Genomic DNA, 26285 nt, shown 5'->3' with positions numbered 1-26285 from the left:
CATGTCCAAAGTATGTAAGACACTGCCTCGCCATCCTTGCTTCTAAGGAGCATTCTGGTTGTACTTCTTCTAAGACAGATTTCCTCGATCTTTTGGCAGTTATTGGTATAAGCAATATTCTTCAACAACACCATGATTCAAAGGCATCAATTCTTCAAGGTGACATCTTTGCTTTTCAACATTTTAAAGGGGTCTTTTGCAGCAGATTTGCCCAATTCAAGGCGTCTTTTGATTTCTTGACTGCTGCTTCCATGGGTGCTGATTGTGGATCCAAGTAAAATGAAATCCTTGACAGGTTCAATCTTTTCTCCTTTTATCATGATATTGCTCATTGGTCCAGTTGTGAGGATTTCGTTTCTTTCATCTTCTTTAGTAAGTGCTTCAAGTCCTCTTCACTTTCAACAAGCAAGGTTCTGCCATCTGCATAACTAAGGTTGTTAATGAGTCTTCCTGCAATCCTGATGCCTCGTTCTTCTTCGTATAGCCCAGCTTCTTGAATTATTTGCTCAGGAAACAGATTGAATAGGTACGGTGAAAGGATACAACCCTGATACATACCTTTCCTGACTTTGAACTACTCATTATCCCCGCTGTTCTTTCTGAACAACTGCCTCTTGATCTACGTACAGGTTCCTCATGAGCACATTTAAGTGTTTGGAATTCCCGTCATTCACAATGTCATCCATAATTTGTTATGATCCACACAGTCAAATGCCTTTGCATAGTCAATAAAACAAAGGTAAACATCCTTCTGGTATTCTTTGCTTTCAGCCAGGATTCATCTGACATCAGCGATGATATCCCTGGTTCCACGTTCTCTTATGAACCTGGCCTGAATTTCTGGCAGTTCCCTGTTGATATACTGCTGCAGCTACTTTTGAGTGCTCTTCAGCAAAATTTTGCTTGAGTGTAATATTAATGATATTGTTCCATGATTTTCACATTTTGTTGGATCACCTTTCTGGGAATAGACATAAATATTGATCTCTTCCAGTTGGTTGGTCAGGAAGTATCTTCCATATTTCCTGGAATAGACAAGTGAGCACTTCCAGTGCTCCATCCGTTTGTTCAAACATCTCAATTGATATTTCCTCAATTCCTGGAGCCTTGTTTTTTTGCCAATGCCTTCAGTGCAGCTTGGACTTCTTCCTTCAGTCCATCGGTTCCTGATCATCTGCTACCTCTTGAAATTGTTGAACATCAACTAATTCTTTTGTGTATAATGACTCCGTGTTTTCTTTCCATCTTCCTTTGATGCTTCCTGCGTCATTTAATATTTTCCCCATAGAATCCTTCACTATTGCAACTGGAAACTTGAATTTTTCTTTCAGTTCTTTCAGCTTGAGAAACATTCTTCCCTTTTGGATTTCTATTCCCGGTTCTTTGCACATGTCGTTATAATACTTTACTTTGTCTTCTTGAGCCACCCTTTGAAATCTCCTATTCAGTTCTTTTACTTCAAGAGCAAATTTCAGAGTCTCTTCCGACATTCATCTTGGTCTTTTCTTTCTTTCCTGTCTTTTTAGTGACTTCTTGCTTTCTTCATGTATGAGGTCCTTGATGTCATTCCACAACTCATCTGGTCTTCGGTCACTAGTATTCAATGCGTCAAATCTGTTCTTGAGATGGTCTCTAAATTCAGGTGGGATATACTCAATGTCATATTTTGGCTCTTGTGGCCTTGCTCTGATTTTCTTCTGTTTCAACTTGAACTTGCTTGTGAGCTACTGATGATCTGTTCCACAGTCGGCCCCTGGCCTTGTTCTGACTGATGATATTGAGCTTTTCCATCGCCTCTTCCCACAGATGTAGTCGATTTGACTCCTTTGTGTTCCACCTGGCGAGGTCCATGTGTATGGTCGTCATTTATGTTGTTGAAAAGAGGTAGTTGCAATGAAGAAGTCATTGGTCTTGCAAAATTCTATCATTTGATCTCCAGCATTGTTTGTATCACCAAGGCCATATTTTCCAACTACCCGCCCTTCTTCTTTGTTTCCAACTTTGGCTTTCCAGTCACCAGTAATTATCAATGCTTCCTGCTGGCATGTTAGATCAATGTCAGACTGCAGCAGCTGATAAAAATCTTCAATTTCTTCATCTTTGGCGTTAGTGGTTGGTGTGTAAATTTGAATAATAATTGTATTAACTGGTCTTCCCTGTGGGTATATGGATATTATCCCATCACTGACAGAGTTGTACTTCAGGATAGATCTTGAAATGTTCTTTTTGAGGATGAGTACACCACCATTCCTCTTCACGTTGTCATTCCTGGCATAGTAGACTATATGATTTTCTAATTCAAAATGGCTAACACCAGTCCATTTCACCTCACTAATGCCTAGGATATTGATGTTTATGCGTTCCATTTCATTTTTGACAATTTCCAATTTTCCTACATTTTTACTTTGTACATTCCGGGTTCCAATTATTAAGGGATGTTTGCAACTGCTTCTTCTCATTTTGAGTCGTGTCACGTCAGCAGACGAAGGTCCCGAAAGCTGTACTCCATCCATGTCATTAAGGTTGACTCTACTTTGAGTAAGCAGCTCTTAGTCGTCTTTCGGGTGCCTTCCAAACTGGGGGGCTTATCTTCTGTCACTATAACAGACAATGTTCTGCTGCTATTCATAAGGTTTTCACTGTCTAATTCTTTCCAGAAGTAGACTGCCAGGTCCTTCTTCCTACTCTGTCTTAGTCTGGAAGCTCAGCTGAAACCTGTCCTCCGTGGGTGACTCTGCTGGTATCTGAATACCTATGGCATAGCTTCCAGCATCCCAGCAACAAACAAGCCCCCACAGTACGACAAACTGATAGACACGTGGGTGATAAGCAGCATAGGGACAGATAAATCAAACAGAGCCCCAGTGGATAAAGAAAGAAGGTAGCTGGCTAAGTACCTCCCTGGCAGGGATGTTTTGGGAGGTATACAGCACGGACTTCTCTGAAGAGAAGACCTAGGATTTATTCTGATTCCCAAATCACAATTCAGCTTTAATAACCTCTGACCAGATATCGTGGCCGATTGCGACTCATGGCAACCCAATGTGTGTCAGAGGAGAACCGTGCTCCACAGGGTTTTCTTTTTTCTGATGTGTATTTGGGGAACGTTTAAACAGCAGTTTAGGTTCCCATTCAAAGATTTCAACACAAATTGGTGGCATTGGTTACATTCTTTACAATGTGTGAACATTCTTATTATTTTCATTCTGGTTGTTCTGTTTCCTTAGGATTTTCAATAGTTGATTTTTCAGAAGCACATCACCAGGTCTTTCTTCTGAGGTGTCTCTGGGTGGACTTGAACCTCCAACCTTTTCATTAGCACCTGAGTGTATTAACCGTTTGTACCTGCAGTGGCCATTTTATACACTGAAATCTTTCTTATAAGTTAGGGAACTAACTAGGTGCTTCAGAACAAAGGTCAGAACGTGCCATTGCTGAGACAGTGCATCTCCAACTTTCATTAGAATCACTGGCAGGCCCAGGAAGCTGAATTTTTGGCAACTTGTTTCTGAACAATTGGTTCTAGAACAACCTTCAAGAAACTATGAGAAGCACCAGCTTAGAAGAATGGCAAGTTGGTGAGATGTTCAGGTCAGAGACAGTGCTTCTGTGAATGACCAAGGGCCAGAATGATCCATCACGGGCAGCCTGGCAAAGAATGAAGAGGAACCTCCGTGTGGTAAAAGTTTGCTAAAGGCCCTGCCTGTGCTTTCCAGGTTCAGATCTGACTCTGTCCATCTTCCTAGGCTGGCCTTTCCTGTTCTTTGTTGTTGCTGCTGTTGTTAGCTTTATTGAGTCGGCTGCCGACTCATGGCAACTCCATGCAAAATGGAAAAAAATGCTGCCAAGTCCTGCACCATCCCCGTGGTCAGCTGTGCATTAAACCATTGTGATCAATAGGGTCTTCATTAGCTGATTGTATATTCTTTAGGAGCTCAGATATGTAACCATTTATCACGTCATACTCAATAAATTCTACCTTCAAAAAAGCACATACAAGTAAACTAATAATCTTTAGATTTGTTATTGTTCATTCCTGTTGAATTGACTCTGACTCATGGTGACCCCATCTACAACAGAATGAAACGTCACCGAGTCCTGAGCCATCTTCATGACTGTTGCCGTGCTTGAGTCCATTGTTGCAGTTACTGTATGTTTTGACTGCCTTCCAATCCAGGGGGCTCATCTTCCAGTACTATATTGTGACAATGTTCTATAGTGATCCATAGGGTTTTCATTGGCTAACTTTCAGAAGTAGGTCACCAGGCCTTTTTTCCTAGTCTGTTTTAGACTGGGAGCTCTGCTGAAACCTGTCTATCATGGGTGACCCTGCTGGTATTTCAAATACTAGTGGCATAGCTTCCAGCCTCACAGAACATGCAAGGCCCTACAGCACGACAAACTGACAGACGAGTGGTGAGATAAATGATTAGGCATTTTGTGAAATATCATAAAACACGCCATTCATTATTTTAAACTGTTCACATACCTGACTTATGGTTATGTGTTAACGTGCTCAGCAATCTGTAAATAAAAACATTAATGTTTAAAAGCTGTCATTGAAATTGTATGATTTTCCTATTTAATCTACCTCCTCCCCAAAAGACTAAATTATCCTTTTTCAGAGTTGATTTAAGCTCTATTTATTTTGGATGCCTGTCTTTTACGTGTATATCTAAATTGTATTTACATGAAATTTCCCAATGGCTATTAATGAAAATGCTTTCAACACATTTACCATTGAGATTCTTCTGTGGCATTTCCTTAGATGAAGTCAGTGTATTACATTTGAGTTTAGTTGGGAGCAGGAACTCAAAGGCTTTAGTTCTTGCTGCAGGCTCCCTCTCATCTCAGTGCTTCTTAGGGGGAACATGGGCAGTTACTTCATCTCTCTGAGCTTGTTCTTTATCCAAATACAAAAACCAAAACCAAACTCATTTCCATTGAGTCGGCTTCGACTCATAGTGACCCTGTGGACAGACTAGAGGTGTCCCAGAGGGTTTCCAAGGAGCGGCTGGTGGATTTGAACTGAAGACCTTTTGGTTAGTAACTAAGCTTTTAACCACTGCACCATCAGGGCTCCTTAAAAATCACCTTCCTTAATGACCACAGCATTGGTGTGAATAATACATGCGCAAGCATTAAGCGCGGCTCCTGGCAAACCTATCAAAAGGTTGGCAGTTTGAGTCCACCAGCCACTCCTTGGAAACCCTATGGGGCTCTACTCTGTCCTAGAGGGTGGCTCTGAGTCAGAAATCAACTTGATGGCATCAGCTTTGGTTTTATAATTGTCGATGGTGAAGAATTTCAGTGAAAAACTCAATTTAAGGAAAAACAAATGTTCCCTGAAACAATTTTAGACATCATCAATGATTTTGAAAGTCAGCATGGTCTCTTATGTAAAGGAACAATCAGTGGAAACCTCTCTGGGTTAGTTCAGCCACCACCTACCTGTGTGATGCTGAGTAAGTTTTGTCACCTCAGTTTCCTTGCTTTTAAAGGGAGGGTTTAGGGCTAAATCATAGCTAGTTTTTCTTTTTTTTCTATTTCATGAAGAAATCAGCCCCTATAATCAAAAGAATTTCATGTTCCATAAAGAGTTAAAAACTCCACAAACACACCCTCAGTGTTTTACTCCCTGAACAAGCATGAAGACCCCCCCTTACAGACTGTCATTGCCACACTCCCTTTTGCTCTTCTGAACAGACACGCTGATTCCTCTGCCTTCCAACTGTCTGGGTGTGGGATATGTGATGTAGCAGCCGGGTGGGCCTTGGATGAGGCCACGAGGATCTTCTGCTGGTCGTTTGGCAGACGTGCAGATGGCGCTAGTCGGGATGCAACAGGCATTGCCAATGAGGTGTTTTGCCTGTCAGGCCAGTTACCGGGCATGGATCCAGGGACCATTCTCTGTGGTTATGGGTGCTGTGGGTGCATGCCACCACTCATCGGGTAGGCTTAGCAATGGGGAGAGAGGATGGGAGGGTGGATGCATGCCACTGGTTCCTGGTCTGGCGGCACGGAAGTGCACACTGCCAATCACCAGGTTGGGGGGAGCGTCAGGAGGGCACTGCCAGTCCCTGGGCAGGCGGGGCATGTGTGCATTGCTTGTGGTGGTCGGAGGGTAGCGATGGCTTGTGCTGCTAGTCACTGGGAAGGTGGCGCAGCTTGGAGCACTGTTATGGATACCTCCTGGACATAACCAAACACCTTGCAGGATTGGTTTACTGGGTCTGAAGGCTTAGGACTGTAGTCTCATCGGACCACTTAGTCAATTGGCACAATGTACTCCATAAAGTTTATGTTCTACATCCTAGTTTGGTAAGTAGCATCTGGGGTCTCAAAAGTTTGTGAGTGATCATCTAAGATACAAGTATTCATCTCTACATATCTGGAACAAAATAGAAATAAGCAAACAAAAGACTCAAAGAAGAAACTAGTATACAAGACTAATAATCTACACGAACCACAGCCTCATCTATGTTGAGACCTGAAGAACTAGATGGTGTCCAGTTACCACTACCGACCATTCTGGCCAGTAACACAATCAATGGTCCTGTCTAAAATGGGAGAAAAATGTAGAACAAAACTCAAATTCTTAAAAACGGCCAGACTTACTGAACGGTAGAGACTAGAGAAGACTATTACCCTGAAAGGCCCTTTCAACTTTGAGCTGCAACCACTCCCAGAGATCACCTTTCAGCTAAGTAACAGATTGGCTCATAAAACGTACAATGTCAGCCATTAGTACTGTGCTCCTTTAAAAAATTGTCTATGTGAGACCAAACAATCAACATTTATGTTAAAACAAAGATGAGAAGGTAGGAGGGGACAGAGAAGATAAATGGAAAGAGAACAACCAGAACAGAAATAATGAGAATGTTGACACAATGTGAAAAATGTAACCAATGTCTTTGAACTATTAGAGAGAGAGAAATTGTTAAGTGGAAACCTAATTTCCTGTGTGAATTTTCACCAAAAACAAAATAAGGTATTATTTTTCTAAAAAGCTACGGTAATCAAAACAGACTGGTATGGGTTAAAGATAGACATATAGACCAAAGGAACAGAATTGAGATTGTAGCAATAAACCCATACTTCTATGGCCAATTGATGTTTACTCTGATTTTTTACAAGAGTGCTAGGTAAAACCAATGGGAAATAGAATAGCCTCATCAGTAAACGGTCCTGGGACAACTGGATTTCCATATGCAAAAGAATGAAGTTGGATCCATACCTCATATCATATACGAAAATGAACTCAAAATAGATTAAGTACTTAAATGTAAGAATTACAACCATAAAACTCTTAGAAGAAAACATAATGGTAATGGATCCTTAGATAGGACACCAAAAGTACAACAACTTAAGACAAAATAGATAAATTAAGCTTCATGAAAATTAAAAATTTTTGTGCAACAATGAACATTATCAACAAAGCAAAGAGTCAACTTATAGAATGGGGTAAAATATTTGCAAACCATATATCTGGTAAGGATTTAATATCAATAATATATAAAGACCTCCTACAACTCAACTTGAAAAAGACAACCCTATCAAAAATGGGCAGAGAACTCGAACAGACATTTTTCCAAGGAAGGTATACAAATGGTGAACAAACACATGAAAAGATGCTCAACGTCATTAGTCATTGTTGTGGTTTAGTGTGGTCGAGTCTACTTCGACTCATAGTGGCCCCATGTGACAGAGTAGAATTGCCCCTTGGGTTTTCTTGGTTGTAATCTTTACATGAGCAGATCGCTACAGAGCCATTGGGTCATTAGGGGAATGTAAATTGAAACCATAGTGAGATTCCTTTTCACCCCCACTAGGATAGGTATGATTAAAAAAAATGGAAAACAACAAGTGTTTTAGAGACAGGGAAAAATTGGAACCCTCATCCATTGTTGGTGGAATTGTAAAATGGTGTGGCTGATGTGGAAAACAGATTTAGCACTTCCTCAAAAAATGAAACATACAATCACCATCCCAAAACCCAGCCCATATGATGCAGCAATTCTACTCTTAGGCATATTCCCAAGAGAATTGAAAGCTGGGGCTTAAACCAATATTTTTATGGCACTGTTCATTGCAACACTATTTACAACAGTCAAAAGGTAGAGTCAACCCAATGTCCATCAACAAATGAATGGATAAACAAACATGGTATATCTATGCAATGGAATATTATTCAGCCAGAAACAAAGAAGTCCTGATTCATGCTACCACATGGATGAACCTTGAATACATTATGCTGAAATAAGGCAGACACAGAAGGACAAATATTGTATTATCCAACGTACATGAAATATCTAGAATAGGCAAATGCATAGAGACCAAAGTTTATTAGTGGTAACCAGTGGTGGGAGGGATAGGAAAGGGAGAGTCATGGCATAGGGGGAGGCACTGAGTTTCTGTTAATGGTAATGGAGATTTTTTTGAACAGTTCTCATGGTTAATCAACACGGTCACAGAATTGTACATGTTAAAAAAGGTTTCAAAAATAGTTAAAATGGTAAAAAGTTCTATATATATAATAACACAATAAGAAAAAAATTACAACCAATTCCCGTGTAACATTAATTTAGGGCCAGGAATCCTTGATCTGAGGAAACAGAAGAGTATGGGTGACAGATGGTTGTAGAAATTAAGTACAGCAATAGATGTTCTTGCAGAAGTTCTAGCCAGTCACAGCACAATAGCTTGGAGGAACCAGTTGGGAGACTTGGTCAGCTTGGGTACACTTCAGGTGGGAATCCCCAGGGCTGTGTGTGGGATGCAGGTCTGCTCCATCATTTTCTCATTAGGGTCTAAATCCTGCTGGGGACTGTAGGGCTCTCTTCAGGTGCCAGGATGGTACAGTTCCATTTTAGAATCAGCCTTCCTGTGGCCTCCCTCTCTCCCTGAGGCCAGGAAATTGGTGCCGGTCTCCACCTCCTTCCCTAGTCACCCATCCAGACTCCATGCAGAGACCACTGCCCTGGTCGTCACCATCTCAAGGCCCCAAAGGGACGAAAAGAGCTCCAGACCAAAGAATGAAGGAAATAGTACTTAATTTTATGTAGGTGCCTATTGCTCAATCAGCCTTCAGCACAGTAATATGCACCTACATAAAATTAAGCGTAGGTGCCTATCAGTGTGCAGAAGGGGGAGGCTTGTCCTGTAACCAAATTAACGTACTAACTTAAGTTGAATGTGAAGTCCACCCTTTCCTTTCAAAAGCCCTGGGGGAGTCTTAACTTGCTTGTGGGTTTGACAGTGAGGATTGACTTTGCCAATGAGGTTATGACACCGATGTTTTTCACAAATCAATGAACGGAATCTGCAGGGCTAATGATCCAATAAAACGCATCTACACAATATAGGACACGCCGGCAATCGCACCCTTCCAACGATTTACAGAGAAAAATTTTAGATGGCAACCTAAAAATGTGCAAGAGAGAAGTGATGGTTGCACAAGTTATGAATATGAGAGTATACTAAAAAACATAGAATTGCAAGCTTTAAATGGGGGAGTTATATGCTAAATGAAGTGTATCTGCTAGCAGAGCTGGGAGAGGAGTGCGCGACTCCAGCAGCCAGGAATCCTCCAGGAGGCCCCGCAAGAAGCCAGGGGTCTGGGTCTCCATTCCTCTCAAGGCTCCGGGAGCAGCTCCACTTTCCACAATCCCCGCGCCACTTCCGGAGCGGCCGCCGCACCGCCAACCGCTTCTGGGTCTGGGCCTGGCGCTGCGGTGGAGATGAGGGCGGTGGAGGCGGCGACGGCGGGGCAGGGCGAAGGCGGCGGAGCGAGGGTCCGGCGTGGACCTTTCTGGGCAGGAGACCGACTGGTGGAACGCCGCCTTCTGGCAGAAGCTGGTCAGTCAAATGTGAGTAAGTTCCTGCGGGGGGTGAAGAGGCGGGATCAGGGACTTTTCCCCTTCAGCCATCCCTCGCTCAGCGGGCGAGGCCGGGGCGGACCTGTGGGAGATACAGGACCACTGGGGCCCGAGGTCACTGGGAGACCGAAGACACCGAGGACTCGCGTGGGTCCCAGGGTGCAGCCCTCCCCCGGCTCCCGCCTCCACACTTGGCCAACTTGTTCTGCTTGTTGGCCTTTCCTGGGGCCTGAACTCTGTACACCATGAGCCCAGGCTGAGTCCTCCTGAGTCTGCCCATTCATCACTTGTGTGCCTTGGATGCAGCCTTCCCCTGCTTTCTTCAAGCTAAATACAGAAAAGGAAGGAGGCAGTCCGCGGTGGGCTTCACAGATTGGAGTGCTTTCTGGGTCCTCTTCTAGACAAGTGCGTCAAGGAGAGAGGCAGGCAATGCAGAAGGGTAAGTGAAAGATGCAGTTGCGAGGGTAGGTGTTTGGGCAGTGGGTGGTGAGGGCCCTGTGAGGAGGTGTGGCAGAAAGCATCTGTGGGATGGTGAAAGTGAGGAGCTTGGTTAGAGCCTCCTCCACACAGCCACAACCTCTGCAACTCCTCCCAGCTGGGGCTGCCAGGGCTCCCAGGCTGTGCCTCCCAGTGAAATCCAGCCCCTCACACTGTCTGCTTATTTACCAGACTGTTACTGTGCTTACCAGACACAGCCCCTGCCCTGAGGGAACACACAGCAATAAAAGGACAATTACAGTGCACTTTTACCATTGTTCCAGAATACTAGGGGCACCGCCTGGGCAGTTAGCTTGGGTAGGCCCAAAACAGACTGTGGAGTAGGTGAGGAGTAAATGAGCACTAGATAGACAGGGTTGTCAGTTGTTCACTACACGCAGGACTTTCCTTCAGGCTGAGAGTTCTGTGGTTGGGAGAGGGTGATGGAATGAGGGTAAGCAGCCCCTGGCAGGTTAGTCCTGGCAAGTATTTGAGTCTATATTTGGCATATGGCATGCTCTGATGTAGTGGAACTAGGGCTTCCAACAGGTTCTTTGTGGTTTGAACCCCTACTGAGAATTTGTCTTTCCACCCAGATGTACGGAATCAGAATCTACATTTTAACACGACCCTCTGGGTGATTCTTATGTTGAAATTCTTATGTATATGTAAGAATCACCTGGCGATCTTGTTAAAATGTAGGTTCTGATTCAGTGTATCTAGAGTGGAAATGCAAGTTTTCATCAGGAGGTTGAACTGGAATGAACTGTTTCGAAACCCTGAGTGAAACCCTGGAGTTGGGAGGTTCCCCCAAGTAGCTGGAGACGGATCTAAGGAGAGAGATGAGATGACTCAGAGAAGCCAGTTAGGAGGCTATTTTGAGGAGTTTTGGGCTCTTGGGGGCTGGGGATCAGTCCTTTTTCATCCCTGTATTCCCAATCCTAGATCAGCAGGTGTCACATAAATTGCAGCACATGAAATGGTTGTGGATGACCTAAGCAGGTGAGAGATGATAAAGGCCTGCATTCTACAGTGGTAGAAACTGAAAGAGGAAGACAGATTCCAGACAGGGGAGACTTTGACAGTGCTTGATGACTACCTGGATGGGGGGACAGTGACTGTGTATCAGTGGAAAAGGAAGAAAGTGGGCTGGAGGCTGGGACGCCTCCGTACAGTGGGAAGAGCGGGGACAGTGTGGGCATTGCCATGGAACAGCCTCCGACAGTTCTGCAGGTCTTGCAGAAACAGTTGCTGCACACAGTTGACAGCAACTCATTGCACCCCCACGTGTGTCAGAGTAGAACTGTGTTTCATAGAGTTTTCAGTTGCTGGTTTTTCAGTTGTAGATCTCCAGCCCTTTCTTCCAAGGTACCTCTGGGTGGACTTGAACCATCAACCTTTTGGCTATCGGCCACATGCTTTACCTTTACGCCACCCACGACTCCACACCCAAAGTAGGGTATATAGATTGGGATGTTGTCTATAGGTGAAACTTTTTCTTCTGCAAGAGAAGCCCCTGGGGCAAGGATTCCTCTTGGGGAAGCCCAGAATTTAAAGACAGGAAGGAGGAGTTTTCATCAAAGAGAAGGTGTGGGATTGAAGGGGAGTTGGGTCCAAGACGGCAGAGTAGTCAGATGCTTCCTGTGGTCCCTCTTACAACAAAGAGCCCCCAAAACAAGTGAATCGATTATATATCACAATCTAGGAGCCCTAAGCATCAAAGGCAAAGTTGAGGAATCAGACTGAGCAGCAGGGGGAGGGAGAGATGGTTCAGAAGCAGAAAGGAGTTGCCAAACCTGACCTGGTGGGAACCGGCACCCTGCAGGCTGGATCCACCAGCGTGAGTGCAGTGAGGCAAACAGTGGCATTCAGGATGCATTTTCCACATCAGGGGAGACCAAGTGGCAGAGAGTCCACTCACACCTCCGGAATCAGTGCATAACGGTGCTCAATTGGCAAAAGATAAGTACGTACATCTAACCGACCCCGCAAATCAAAAAGCACCCCTTTGGGAAAAACCTTTCTCCCATTTACCTGACCTCTTCCTGCTCTGCACTGGGTCCAAGCTGGCCTCAGAGATTGCCGCATCCCTTGGACCAGAAGTAGGACCCGTCACATATCCTGAGCCAGTCTCTTGGCCTTGGAGAGGGAACAAATTAACAAACAGGAAAAAAACAATCTGCTGGGAACACAGGTCAGAAACAGCTCGTTTGACTAGGAAAAGGCATAAGGGGTCCACGGACTTGGAATGCCTTTCACCCCGACATAGACCTATGTGGGCCCACTACAACAGCGTAGGCCCTAATTAGCACAGTACAACGGGGTACATACCTGAAGTCTAACTTCAACTGTGTCAGTCATATTGTGAAGAGGCACTTTCATGATATTTGACACTGCTTTTTTGCTTAGTAAGCAGGGTCTTCACGTTCCCACATCAGGGGCCTGAGGACTGGTGGATCCACTCACGCCACCTAGCCACCTGTGACAGGGGTCCAACAATAAGTGCTGCCTCCCAGCCCTTACAACCAACAGCATTGGATGCCCATAGTACAGCTGCAGATCCATCCCCTGATGCGCTCCAGAGAACAGGGTCACACTTTCCTCACAGATACTCAGGAGCCGCTGTCAGCCTTCTGCTTTGCTCAATGCATGACCTCCTCTGCGGCCAGGTACCTGTGCCTACACCAATCACCCCTGCCTGTCTAGGACTGTAGATGAGGGCCTGCACCACACACTTGGTGACCAACTACCTGGACACCTGAGCTGAATCCATATATGAAAAGTAAATGGACTCCTAGGCTCATGTACCTAGTAACAGCTCTGACCACCTGACTAGATCTTCAAAGGTACGGTTTTAGTCTTCTAGTGCTGCTATAAGAGAAATACCACAAGTGGACAGCTATAACAAAGAGAAATTTATTCTCTCAGATGTGTCTGTTTCCTCTCCATATTTCACTTTAAAAGAAAATTGTGATTCTTGATGGTTTGATTTATTATGTTCACAGGGTTAAAAAGGAGGATTGCTTTAGGATACTTGACACACCTTTGATTCTGACTTCCTCAGGTGTTTGTGCTGTTGCTTGAAGTCAGCCATTTTGGGAAATGTTTTGAACCTGAGTAATTTATAGTTAAGGAGTGGTTAAGTGCTTGGCTGCTAACTGAAAGGTCAGCGGTTCACACTCACCAGCCACTCTGTGGAAGAAAGATGTGACAAGCTGCTTCCGTAAGAGACCGCGGCCTGAATCGAGAAACTAACTTGAGCTGCAAACATTCACCTAAAGCACAATAAAACATTTTTTAAAAAGGTTACCACCTTACAAACCCTATGGGGCAGTTCAACTCTGTCCTATAGTGTCGCTATGAGTCAGAATTGACTCAATGGCAGTGGGTTTGGGTGGCATTTGTAGTTGAGTGAGGGAATAAAGGAAGTGTAGCAAAGAAGAACTGGGATTCTTCTTTTTTGGCGGGGGGGGGGGCACCTGAGAGTTCACTGTCTTCATCCAGGTCATGAGTATGTATCATGCGCCTAGAGGCCAGTGCCTCAGAGCACAGACCACCCCACAGATAAGAAGCGCATTCGAGTTGGGGCTGGTTAGCCCTTGTGGAATTCTAGTCCTGCCTCTTAGTCCTGCATTGTCTCTCCCTCCTACCTCCTGTCCTGGGCAGTACCCTCCCCCGCATCCCAGCCTTCCCCCCAGCAGCCACCATGATGGGCTTCCACAGCTGCCCTGCTGCAGCCCATCAGCACTCAGACTGCAGCTCCAGTGCCCACCCTCCCAGGCCCTCTCCGTAGCCTGGACTAGCCTCTCTGGCCTCTCAACTTATTGAACATTTCAAGCAGTTTTGGCGGTATCTGCTGGCCCTTTTGTCTGGATTGCTCTTCCCTCATGCTCTTTTTAAACCTTTTTTAAATGAGTATTTAAGGTGTTCAAAATGGGTAGACTCCCCCTACTATTTACACGACCAGCTCCTTCTCTTTTTTCTAGGTATCTGGCTATGTATCAAACACTGAGAGGGTCCTTCCCTGCCTAACCAGGTCCTCCCTCTGATAGGCCTTCTCTCAGCCCTTTTGAGTTCCTTCGTAGGACCTCAGGCCTTCAAACAGGGCACCTGACATGTGAAGCACTTGTTGAAGAATGCAAGAGGAAGTGTTTTTCCAGGGGCTGTGTGAGCCACCCCCTCGTGGCACAGTGGCCTGAGCTAATGTGTAGTGTGAAGCTCTGGGACTCCTGCTTTCGCCATGTGTCAGCTGAGTGACCACTGGCAGGACACTTAACCCCTCATCTATGAAATGGCAGAAGTCCGGTCTGTGTCAGGGGATGGTGGGAGGGAAATGAGGAGACTGCACATGCCCGTTGCCTCCTCCCTGTGCTCCTTTTGGGAGTAGGAGATCTTGTAGCCCTGGTGGTGGGGATGACACCTCTAGGCCTGGGTGGGGAATTAATGACCTTGGGACAGACCTAAAGGAGCTGGGTTGGGGGATCAGTAGTGAGACTGTTAGTAGGTAACGATTGGCTCTTCATTGAGCCCCCACTCTCCTGCAGAGAACCCAGGAGAAGCGTCCCTGAGAGTCCCTGGGCCTGTCTCCTTGTGGGATTGTTGGATTATCCATGTTGAGCACACCCACAGGTCTACAGGCTCCCAGGAACATGCCTGAGTCATTGCAAACCAGCACTTTGCCTGACATAAAATAGGTTCACATAACACTTTAATCAGACACTTTGTCAATCATTTATTGGCACTTCTTTTTAACTTTTATGCCACCTTATTCTTGAGGCTTTTATCCCCACTGCTCCTCAGTACAGAAGATTGCACATAGAGGCATGGAATAAAATGTCTGTTGGGCTGAACGGGAGGCAGAGGGGAGGGGGCCTAGGTGGAGAAAGGAAGCCTCAGGTGTAGGGGGAGCTCAGTGAGGAGCTTGGAGGGTAATCACCTGTGGAGGACAGGCCAGTCCCTCTTCAGTGAAGCCTTGTTCTCCATCGGGAAATAAGAGAGGCAGAGATTCAGCCTGGATTGGGAGGAGCAATGAGAGTACAGTTTAGCCAGAAACGTAAAGAAACAAAGAACAGAACTTCCAAGGGCCTGAAAAGCCTTCAGAAGGAGGAAGGTGTCTTTAAACTTGCAGGTCCGCATGCTGCCCATGGGTCATGGTCCTCCCACAGGCAGAGGTCAGGGAGCCCTCACCGGTTTCTTTCTTCTGACCCCTCACATTTTTATTGGTGAGGATAGTGGGTAATGAGAGATAGGGAGTGCTCACACAGTGCTAGGCTCCTGGCCAGGTTTCCTGTGGTGAATCCCTGCTCTTCTGCTGCTGTTCTTGGCCTCATTTTCCAGCAGGGAAGCTGCTGGCCCCACTGCCTTCTTCAGCCTGGTGACTGCAGCCCCGAGCCAGGGGTTTCTGTGTGTAACCTAAAGCTAGCATGCCTGCTCCCTGAGACCAGGGCCTGTCTTGTCTACTCGCTGCCATGTCCCCAGTGCCCACTGTGGTGCCTGCCCCTGCTGGGCAGCCAGGAAGTGTTTGTAGAGCCACTGACTTCCAAGTCTTGACCAGCGGCCCGCTGTCTCTAGACCAGCAATTACAGTGACCTGAGGGGACACAAGCCCAAGTCACCTGCTCCGGAATCTGGGGCTTCCAACTGCAGCACAGCAGCACTAACCTGAGCGTGTGCTTGTGCCAGGCCCTGTCATGGGAGTTGATATGTGTTCACTTATCACGTTTGCCCTGTCGGAAGACGCACTTATTACTCCCATTTTTAAGATGAGAAAACTAAGGCATAGAGGAGAGGCCGCTGCTGCTTATAGTTACTTTGCATGTTACAAATAAATGCTTGCTGAACCACAGCAGCAAACCACCGTTTAATCTTTGAAAGAGAATGGTCTTGCTGATAGCATTATAAATTCCTTGTTTAGCTCCCAGCTCAGCACTCTGGCACAGATGAGGTACTTAACAATCCCACATAAGGTTGTAGAAATTGGCAGTTGCTTTTCTTCTCACAGCCTAGCAGGGCTTTCTCTGGTGGTGGTTCTTAAACACTGAATCACTTCTTTTGAGCTTTTCATTTTGAGAATGTTTTATATGTGCAGAGACGTTGCAAGGAGCACCAGAGCACTCAGCATGCCCTCCACGGGATCCCTGCTTGCTGACACTGTCCCACTTCCAGCTATGTGCATTGTTGGGTAAAGTATCTCTTTTTACCCCAAGTAAGGTGACCTTTGCCCTTGGCTCTAGAGAAATAACCCTTGGAGTCAATTAGGCTGCCTTGATCTGGGACTTCCAGGCCACACTTGAGGATTTGTGCTGGCAAGTGGGGGGTGCGCAGATCAGAAAACACTCACCTGGGAGGCTGATAATCAGCTACTTCAGGAGGCATGATTTAGCCAACCGTGTAGGACTAGCCGACAAAAGCCTGGAACCCTGAGACTCAGAGAGGTTCCCAATCGGCAAAGGAAGGGTGTTGTCTTAGTCATTTAGTGCTGCTATAGCAGAAATACCACAAGTGGGTGGCTTTAACAAAGAGATGTTTATTCCCTGACAGTCCAACAGGCTAGAAGTCCAAATTCAGGGTGTTGGCTCCAGGGGAAGGCGTTCTCTCTCTGTTTGCTTTGGAGGAAGGCCCTTGTCATCAGTCTTCCCTTGGTCTGGAGCATCTAAGCACAGGACCTCAGGTCCAAAGGACATGCTCTGCTCCCAGCACTGGTTTCTTGGTGTCATGAGGTCCCCAAATCTCAAATGAGATTGTTTAAGACACTATCTGATCTTGTAGACCTCATCAGTATAAATATATATATATATATATAGCTGCCACTAATCCATCTTATTACATTGTAATGCTAGGACTGACAACACATAGGGAAATCACATCAGAAGTTAAAATGGTAGACAACCATACAATCATAGAAAGGAAATACGACCTAGCCAAGTTCACAGATATTTTGGGGGGACACAATTCAATCTATGACTGGTGTCATCCCTGAAACAGCAGCTTCACATTGGGAACTTTCCCAGACTTCACCTGCTCATCTGTTCCTTATGGTGATCTCCCGATTTATATCCTTTTACTATAATAAAACTGGTACTTGTATGTATAGTATCTTCTGTGAGTTCCAGTGAATTAATGAACTCAAGGAAAGTGTCCTCTTAACTTGTAAGGTCTGATCTAGCCCCAGGTAGCTGGGGACAGAGAGAATGTGCTATGTGGGTGGGTGGCTGGTGTAGGAAATGATGGAGAAGTGGGAAAGCGGGTATATGATTGATCTCTGCCTTCTGGGAATCAGCTTTATGCAGGTTCTCATCTACTAAGTTACCATTGTACACATCTTCCAGGGCCTTGATGGACAGCAGCCAGTTGCTGTCCTGCTCCTGTGAGGCCTCATCCTTTAGAATTCCATTTCCTATTGGCCTTGGTCCCTCAGCTTGTCTAGCTCTCTGCCTGGGAATCTGCTGGAGCAGTGGGTGCAGGAGAGAACAGGATGAGGCGTGGCCTGGTTGCAGGTCAACCTTTGTGCTCCTGGGGCGGCAGTAGATGGGGAGGCGGTGCTTCTTAAGACATGGCTCACACCATGTTCCCAGTGCCCTCTGTCCTGCTGTTCCCTCTTCCCAATGCAACTTCCTATCTGTCATGGAAGATGGTCTGGCCTTTCACCTTTTCCTCCATGGACTATTTATATTTATACTGAGGTATAACATACCCAGAATATTAAACGACACAGCAGTTGTGGAGACATTTTACTTGTTTTGAATTTCCTACCATTGGAATCACACACCACAGCCTTGTGCCTGGCTCCTTCATTCAGCTTCGTGTCTGTGAAGTTCACACTTGTGGGCGGTAGGTGTCATTATGTATGCTGTGTGTTATGCCATGGTGTGACCCTGCCACAGGTTACTTTTCTGTGCAATGCTCAGTGGACATTTGGGTTTGTTCCAGTTGTTGGCTGTGTGAATACAGCTGCCAGGAGTGGTTTTGGTCATGTCTTCCAGGGAATACATGTATTTCTCTGGAGTGGGCACCCAGGAGTTGAGTGGGTTGCTCGGTTGGGGGCTGTGAAGTTCCCCTCTGCAGATTCTGCCAGTTTTCCTAAGCAGTGGCACCCATGTATACTCCCACTAGCAAAGTGGGAGAGTTCCACTTGCTAGGCATCCTTGCCCACACTTGGTGTTGCGAAGGAGCGTGCATTTCTAACAAGCACACTTGGTGATTTTGAGTGCAGTCCCACAATTGAGACCCACCGGGTGCAGGGACAGAGTGGGAAGGGTAATTTAGGTAGGAAAGGGCCTGTAAGGAAAGCAGCTGGTGTACCTGGTGACTGTGTGTACATGCATCATGTATCAGAACTTCGTTCTTTTCTATGACTGAATAACATTCCATTGTATAGGATATACCACGTTTTGTTTGTCCATTCAACTGTAGGTGGACACTTCAGGTTGTTTGCACGTTTTGGATAGTGTGAATAACAAGGGGTAGGCTGGACTGGGTGGGGGTGTCAAGCCATGGAAGGAGAAATGCCCAACAGCTGTGGGGGGTGTGGGAGGCAAATCTGGAAGAGGCGTCAGCTGCAGGAGTGAGGTGAGTCCGCCATCCCAGTGATGCAGCCGTGGGGCCTCTGGGCTGGGGGTGCAGCCGTGGCTCCCCATCTCTATGGGTGAGGGTGTTAAGAGGAGGCAGAGCAGATGTGGATAACTGCAGTGTGAGGATGCAGGCACAGTGATACCAGGTCATCAGCCCATAAGAAGTTACTCAACCAATTCAGAGCCACCTTTGCCCCGTCTCCACCTATTTTGGTCAGTGTATTCTGTCCTTGTGGGTGTAGGTAGTACTTTATTCCTTTCCAGATAACATTGTAGAGAATTAAAAGCAGAAAGGTGTTTTCTCCGATCTCTCTGCTCAGAGATGGTCGGTACTGACACGTTGATGGAGTTCCTCCAGTCCTCTTTCTGTGTGCCTGTAACTTTATACATACATATATCACATATATATGTATCATTTATTAAAAATATAAATGCATATATACATGTACGTTTTTGTACATGAAATTTGGAGGACAGCTGCCTGGCCAACTGACTGGAAGAGATCCATGTCTGTGCCCATTCTAAAGAAAGTGATCCAGCAGAATGTGGAAATTATCAAACAGTATCTTTCATATCACACACAAGTAAAATATGCTGAAAATCCTTCAAAAGTAGTTGCAACAACACATTGACAGGGAACTGCCACAAGTTCAAACTGATTTCAGAAGAGGACGTTGAACAAGGGATATCATTACTGATGTCAGATGGCTCATGGCTGAAAGCAAAGAATACCAGAAAGATGCTCATCTGTGTTTTGTTGACTATGCAAAGGAATTGGACCGTGTGGATCTTAAAAAAAAACAAAACTATGGATAACATTGCATAGGACGGGAATTCCAGAACACTTAATTGTGCTCGGTAACCCTGGTAGTGTAGTGGTTAAAAGCTGTGGCTACTAAGCAAAAGGTTGGCAGTTTGAATCCACCAAGCATGCTCCTTGGAAACCCTATGGGGGCAGTCACTATGAGTTGGAATCGACTCAACGGCAATGGGTTTTGTTTTTGTTTCTTTCTTTAACTGTGCTCATCCCTGTCCTGTACATAGACCAAGAGGAATAAGAGGATACTACATGGTTTTCTTTTTTTTACATGGTTTAAGGTCAGGAAATGTGTGCCTCAAGGTTGTATCCTTTCATCATACTTATTCAGTCTGTATGCTGAGTCAGTAATTCGAGAAGCTGGACTACATGAAGAAGAATGAAGCGTCAGGATTGAGGAAGATTCATTAACAACCTGCAATATGAAGATGACATAACATTGCGTGCTGAAAGTGAAGAGGACTTGAAGTGCACTGATGATAATCAAAGACTACAGCTTTTACTATGGTTTATAGCACAACATAAAAAAAAAAAAACCCTCATAACTGGACCAATATACGACATCATGATAAATGGAGACAATATCGAAGTTGTCAAGGACTTCATTTTACTTGGATCCACAATCAACGCCCCATGGAAGAAGCAGTCAAGAAATCAAACAACACATTGCATTGGACAGATCTGCTGCAAAAGATTTCTTTAATGTATTACAAAGATGTCACTTTAAGGACTAAGGTGTGCCTGACCCTAACCATTGGATTTTCAGACACCCCATTTTGCATGTGAAAAGTGAACATCTAATGAGGAAGACCGGAGAAGAATTGATGCCTTTGAATTATGATGCTGGTGAAGAATACTGAGTATACCATAGACTACCAGAACAAACAAATCTGTCTAGGAAGAAGTACAGCTGGAATGCTTATTGGAAGTGAGGATGGCGAGACTTTATCTCACATACTTTGGACATGTTATCAGGAGGGACCAGTCCCTGGAGAAGGACATCATACTTGGTAAATTAGAGGGTCAGTGCAAAAGAGGAAGACCTTCAATGAAATGGATTGACACAGTGGCTGTAACGACGGTCTCAAACATAGCAATGGTTTTGAGGATGGCGCAGGACCAGACAGTGTTTCGTTGTTTTGTACATATGGTGGCTGTGTGTTGGAACTGACTCGACGGCATGGAACAACCACAACATACTTGTACATACATACCCACATATATCCATTTACACACACATACATTTTAAAGTCTAACTGGGAGTTCAGTTTGGGATCCAGTGTTTTTCAGAGTTAGGTTGTATCTGTAACTCTGTGGGGAGCTCTGGCTGGCATCTGGGCACCCGGCAGCTCTGGACCCACAGCCCAGGTTCAGGTGATGTGTAGACCATACCCAGCAGGTATTTTGACATATGGGACTCTTCCAGAGAGTTGTGTTCTGTCTGGGTAGATGTGTTCTTGCTGTGAAAAGCTGGGCCAACTTCTGGTATTGGGAGCAGATGGCATTTTAAGATTTTCATTGGTAAATGCCTTGCAGAGGCCCGAAATCCTCCAGGCCCAGGGGACCCTGCAGCTGGGATGACTTAGCATGTGCTGTCCCTCCTGTGTGGTGCTCTGGGAATAAGCCTCCTCTAGACCCTGTTTCCAGGCATCCTGCATTCTAGAGATAAGTAGTTCATTATTTTTTTTATTAAGTTTTCATTGTGGCCTTTTCCCAACTCTCACAGAAATAGAGATAACAGAGAAATGATCTCACGGGTTTTCACATGTTAGCAGCATGAGGCCAATGTTGTTTACCCAGCTACCCCTGATTATTTTCAATCACATTGCAGACATCACATGATTTCAACTGTGAGTACTTGAGTGCAGAGCTCTAAAAGATAAACCTTTTATCCGCAGATACCATAAAATCACATGAGATAATCATTTTAATGAAGGCCTGGGTTTGCACAGGGCACCCTTCCCACGGGGTTGCCCGTATGGGGCATGGACAGCACTCAGGCTGGAGCCTAGGGGCCTGGAGCCTGGGGTACCAGCCGCTGCCTCCTGTTTAGACTGGGATTCCGAGCCTCTCCAGCTCTCCCAGCTCTTCTGAGCTCAAACCCACAGATTGGAGTCAGTTATGGAAACTCTCCTGAAATAGCTCAAATAACAACGTGCCATTCTAAGGGCAGCGGCATTATCTTTAGATGTAGTTCTTTCATCGATCGAGGGCCTTGGGAATTGAGAAATGGTGAGAGCGGAAGTAGTAAATAATCAGGCAAGCGGAGAGAAATGTGAAGACAGTTGTTATTTTTATGTTTTTCTTGTGTTTTTTTGTTTTGTTTTTTCTGCAAGACTAAAATCCCCTTTCCTACATGTAGGTGGATGGTCAAATTCTGAAAGGCCAATTTTTATCTTGTTAAAAACTACTTTTGTGTGTGTCTTTAAAACAGTCCAAGGACCAGAACGCAGATGTTTGCTAACAAAGAAGCAGCAGCAGTAGCAGTCTGCTTTAGGTAACGTAGGGCAACGGGCTTCCAGTTACTTGTCGGGTCCAGATGGTTCCATTGTGTTGAGACCAGGTATTTGCTTTGGTTAATGTCGGTGATTAAATAGTGGGGTCTCATCATTTCCTACCAAGGAGGTGAAACAGCCTAGGAGATGGGGAAGTGAGCCAGTGCTGAAGAATGCGAAGGACAGAGGAGGCCAGGGAGGTGCTCTGTGGTGCTGCTGTCTAGCTATCTGAAGACCTAGGAAAGGCCAGAAGACTAGATTAGTGCGAGGCCTGCACTATTTGAGGGCACACCCTCAAGGGAAAGGGGGTGATGGGAGGCATTTCAGCCGCAGCTGGAAGCCAGCTCCGAGGGGACTGCTTTGTGATTCCATAAAAATATGAAATTTCCAAAACAGGCAAATGCATAGAGACAAAGTAGGTTAGTGATTGCCAGGGGCTGGGCAAAGGAGAATGGGGAGTTACTCCTTTAAAAAGGAAAAAGAAAAAAGGAAAAAAAAATTCTGTAAACCTAATCATCTGAAATCAGATTTAAGAAAGAGAAAGAGAGGTGCTCAGTGAGTATATTTCTTGACTGACTGACCAGTTGACTAATGTGAAATCCCCCTCCTGAGGCAGGGGTTTGCTCTGCTTTGCTCTCTGCTGTAACCTCAGTGCTAAGAGTGGTCCCTGACACCTAGTGGTGCTCAGTCAGTGCTTACGAGTGGAATGAATGAGTGAAACCCATTGAAGGACAAATCTCAACTTCCCAGAGCCTGTGAGCACTGGGCCGCTCCAGAGGGAAGCAGGAAACCACACTTATTCCTTCCCTTTTCTTGAAATATTTGGGGAACATACTATCCTTTCAACCTAGAGGTATTATGCCTGCTTGTGAAGGAAAGGAAGGGAATCCCCCACCCCCCAAAATAAAAGTAGTAACATTCATATCATAGGTAACTTGATGATGTAAAGAAAAAAAAATATATATAATATGGTACATTGCATGTACCCTAAAAAAAAAAAAAAAAAAATCACCAGCATTTACTGAATTTCTCTGTGGCAGATTCTGTGGCACTGTCTTTATATACATTTTATTATTTAATTTTTAGATTGTTTTTTAATTTTTATTGTTCTTTAAGTGAAAGTTTACAAATCCAATCAGTCTCTCACATGAAAACTTATATACACCTTGCTACATACTCCCAGTTGCTCTCCCCCTAATGCAACAGCCTGCTGCCTCCTTCCACTCTCTCTTTTCGTGTCCATTTCGTCAGCTTCTAACCCCCTCTACCCTCTCATCTCCCCTCCAGGCAGGAGATGCCAACATAGTCTCAAGTGTCCCTCTGTTCCAAGAAGCTCAGTCCTCACCAGCATCCCTCTCCAACCCATTGTCCAGTCCAATTCCTGTCTGAAGAGTTGGCTTTGGATATGGTTTCTTTCCTGGGCCAACAGAAGGTCTGGGGGCTGTTACCAGAGTACTACATGCACACAATTTTAAAATTCAAGGAACAACGAAAGACTGAAGAACATTTCATGGTTCCCTATCCTGCCCTCCCTGCTGATCTAGACCTCCCTGGAGTTGACCACTTTGATTCTGCAGTTTCTCAAGCATGTGGCTGTGAGTCTGAATAATGTGCCCATGCTGCCATCGCCATTCATCACCGTTAGGAACCACCTAGTGACTTTCTGTGTCATCCCCTTAAGGGTTCCCTGGGTGCCGCAAATGGTTTGCACTGGACTACTAACCGAAGGTTGTTGATTCAAACCCACCCAGTGGCAGCACCGTGGAATAAAGGCTTGGCAATCTGCTGCCAAGAAAACCCTATGGAGGGTTCTACTCTGAAGCACATGGGGTCACCATGAACCAGAATCGACTCAACAGCAACGAGTTTGGTTTACAGCTTCCTCATATTGCCATCGTTTCTGCTTCCTACTTTCCCAGTATTTTACTTTTTGGGTAAATCAGTAACGAATGTTTAATGCCTATGCATGATATTCCCAGCAGTGCGTAGGGGCTTACTGAGATGGTTTCCTATTTTTTACTATCAGTTTAATAACTGCCTTTTAAGAATGTGCTCGTTGTTCTGGGTCCCTGTTCTTAATTCATCCCATACATTCCAGTTGCCTCTTGGCATAGTTATTCCCAAGCTGAATGCTCTCAGGCTGTCTTTGGGTTCTGATTTTTTCCTTGGACCCCTCCCTCCTGGAGCCCCCATGGTGCGGTGGCCTGAGGCATGGTGGTGACAGCCCTCGGTATACTTGTCCCACAAGTGCTTGTCCCGGGACTGGTTGTCATTCTGTATCCTTGTCTCATTCTGTTTGATTCACTCCATCGTTCCGCTAGCTTCCTGAGAAATGTCTCGTAGGGGGTCCATTTCTGAAGACCACGTCAGTTTGGATGTGTGCAGCATTCCAGGTTGACAGTGTTTTCCTCAAGGATTTCAAAGGGGGCGACACTGATTTCTTGGTCCTACTTTGCTGCTGTCGTGGCCTCCTGCTTCTCCACTGCTCTGGCACCGCAGCTCAGAGTCTCACCCCATGTGCTACTGTGTGGGAGCACTTCTGCCCCCACACGCATGTCCTGCAGGTCAGGGAAGTTCCTTGGAGGTGTTTCCCGGGAATCTCATTCCCTCTACTCTCTATGGTCATGCATGTTGGTGTTCGGGGCCATCTTCCCTGTTGTTTTTTTTTTTTTAAATAATATTTTATTTTGTTTCAGTGAAGGTTTACATAGCAGTTTTTTTCCGATGCAACGATTTCTACATAGCTTGTTCAGTGACATTGGTTACATTCTTCACCATGTATGAACATTGTCTTTATTTTCGTTCTAGATTCTCTGCCCCCTTAACATTCTCATCTTTATTTTAAGATAACTCTTGACTGTTTGGTCTCATAGATGATTTTTTTAAAGGAACACAACAGGTAATATTCTTTATTTTGTGAGCCAATCTGTTATTTAGCTACAAGGTGACCTCAGGGTTACTTTTGGTTCGTTGGATGAGTATGTCAGGGCAGTAGTCTCGGAAATTCCCCCAGTCCCAGCTAGTTCAGTAAGTCTAGGTTTTTTGTTTGTTTGTTTTTAAGGAATTTGAAATTCTGTTCCATATTTTTCTCCCATTCTATCAGGGTCCATCTACTGTGGTTCCGGCACCATCTAGTTCTTCTGGTCTCAAGGTAGATGAGGCCGTGGTTTGTGTAGACCAGTTTCTTGTCTGAGTCATTGGTTTCCTTCTTTCAGTTTTTCTCCAGGCAAGTAGAGACCAATAATTGCATCTTAGATGACTGCTCATAAACTTTTAAGACCCCAGACACTACTTGTCAAACTATAATGTGTAACATAACTTTACAAACAATATTTGCCAGTTGACCCAGATGATCCATGAGACTATGGTCCTAATCCTTCAGACCCAGAAATCCAGTCCCGAGAGGTGTTTGGTTACGTCTAAGAAGGATCCATAACTGTGCCCCCTCTGTGCTTTATTATATGTAGGAGAATATGTGCATAGGGACACATAGATGCACATACAAATGTGCCTTCTCCAGTTCTGGATCTTTTGTCATCTGTCCTTTAGCTCTGTTCCTGGAAGATTTTCTCAGACATTTCACTGTGAGCGTGTTTTTATTTCTAGGAACTTTTTAAAAAATCTGACTCTTCCCTTTTTATGCATCCTATTCCTGTTAAATGGATGCAGTGTTTGGTTTTGTGTGTGTGTGCGCTTGGTAAAAGATATATGTAATAAAACATTTGCAGTTTTAACCATTTTTAAGTGCACAAATCAGTGACATTTGTTCCATTCACCACATAGGGTTACCATTACCACTATTTCCGTAAGTTTTGTGTCACCCTAAACAGAAACTCAGTGCCTCATAAGCAATAACTCCCCATTGCTCCCTCCCCCAGCTCCTGGTAACCAGTAATATATTTGTCTCTCTGCATTTTCCTATTCCAGATATTTCATTTAAGTGGGATCATACAATAATTGTCCTTTTGTATCTTACTGCGCTCAGCATAATATTTTCCAGGTTCATCCTTGATATAGCATGTATCAAGACTTCATTTCTCTTTATGACT

The sequence above is a fragment of the Elephas maximus genome, chromosome 22 (genome assembly GCF_024166365.1).
Source record: "Elephas maximus indicus isolate mEleMax1 chromosome 22, mEleMax1 primary haplotype, whole genome shotgun sequence".
NCBI lineage: Eukaryota > Metazoa > Chordata > Mammalia > Proboscidea > Elephantidae > Elephas > Elephas maximus.
This window is presented reverse-complemented; position numbering follows the sequence as displayed.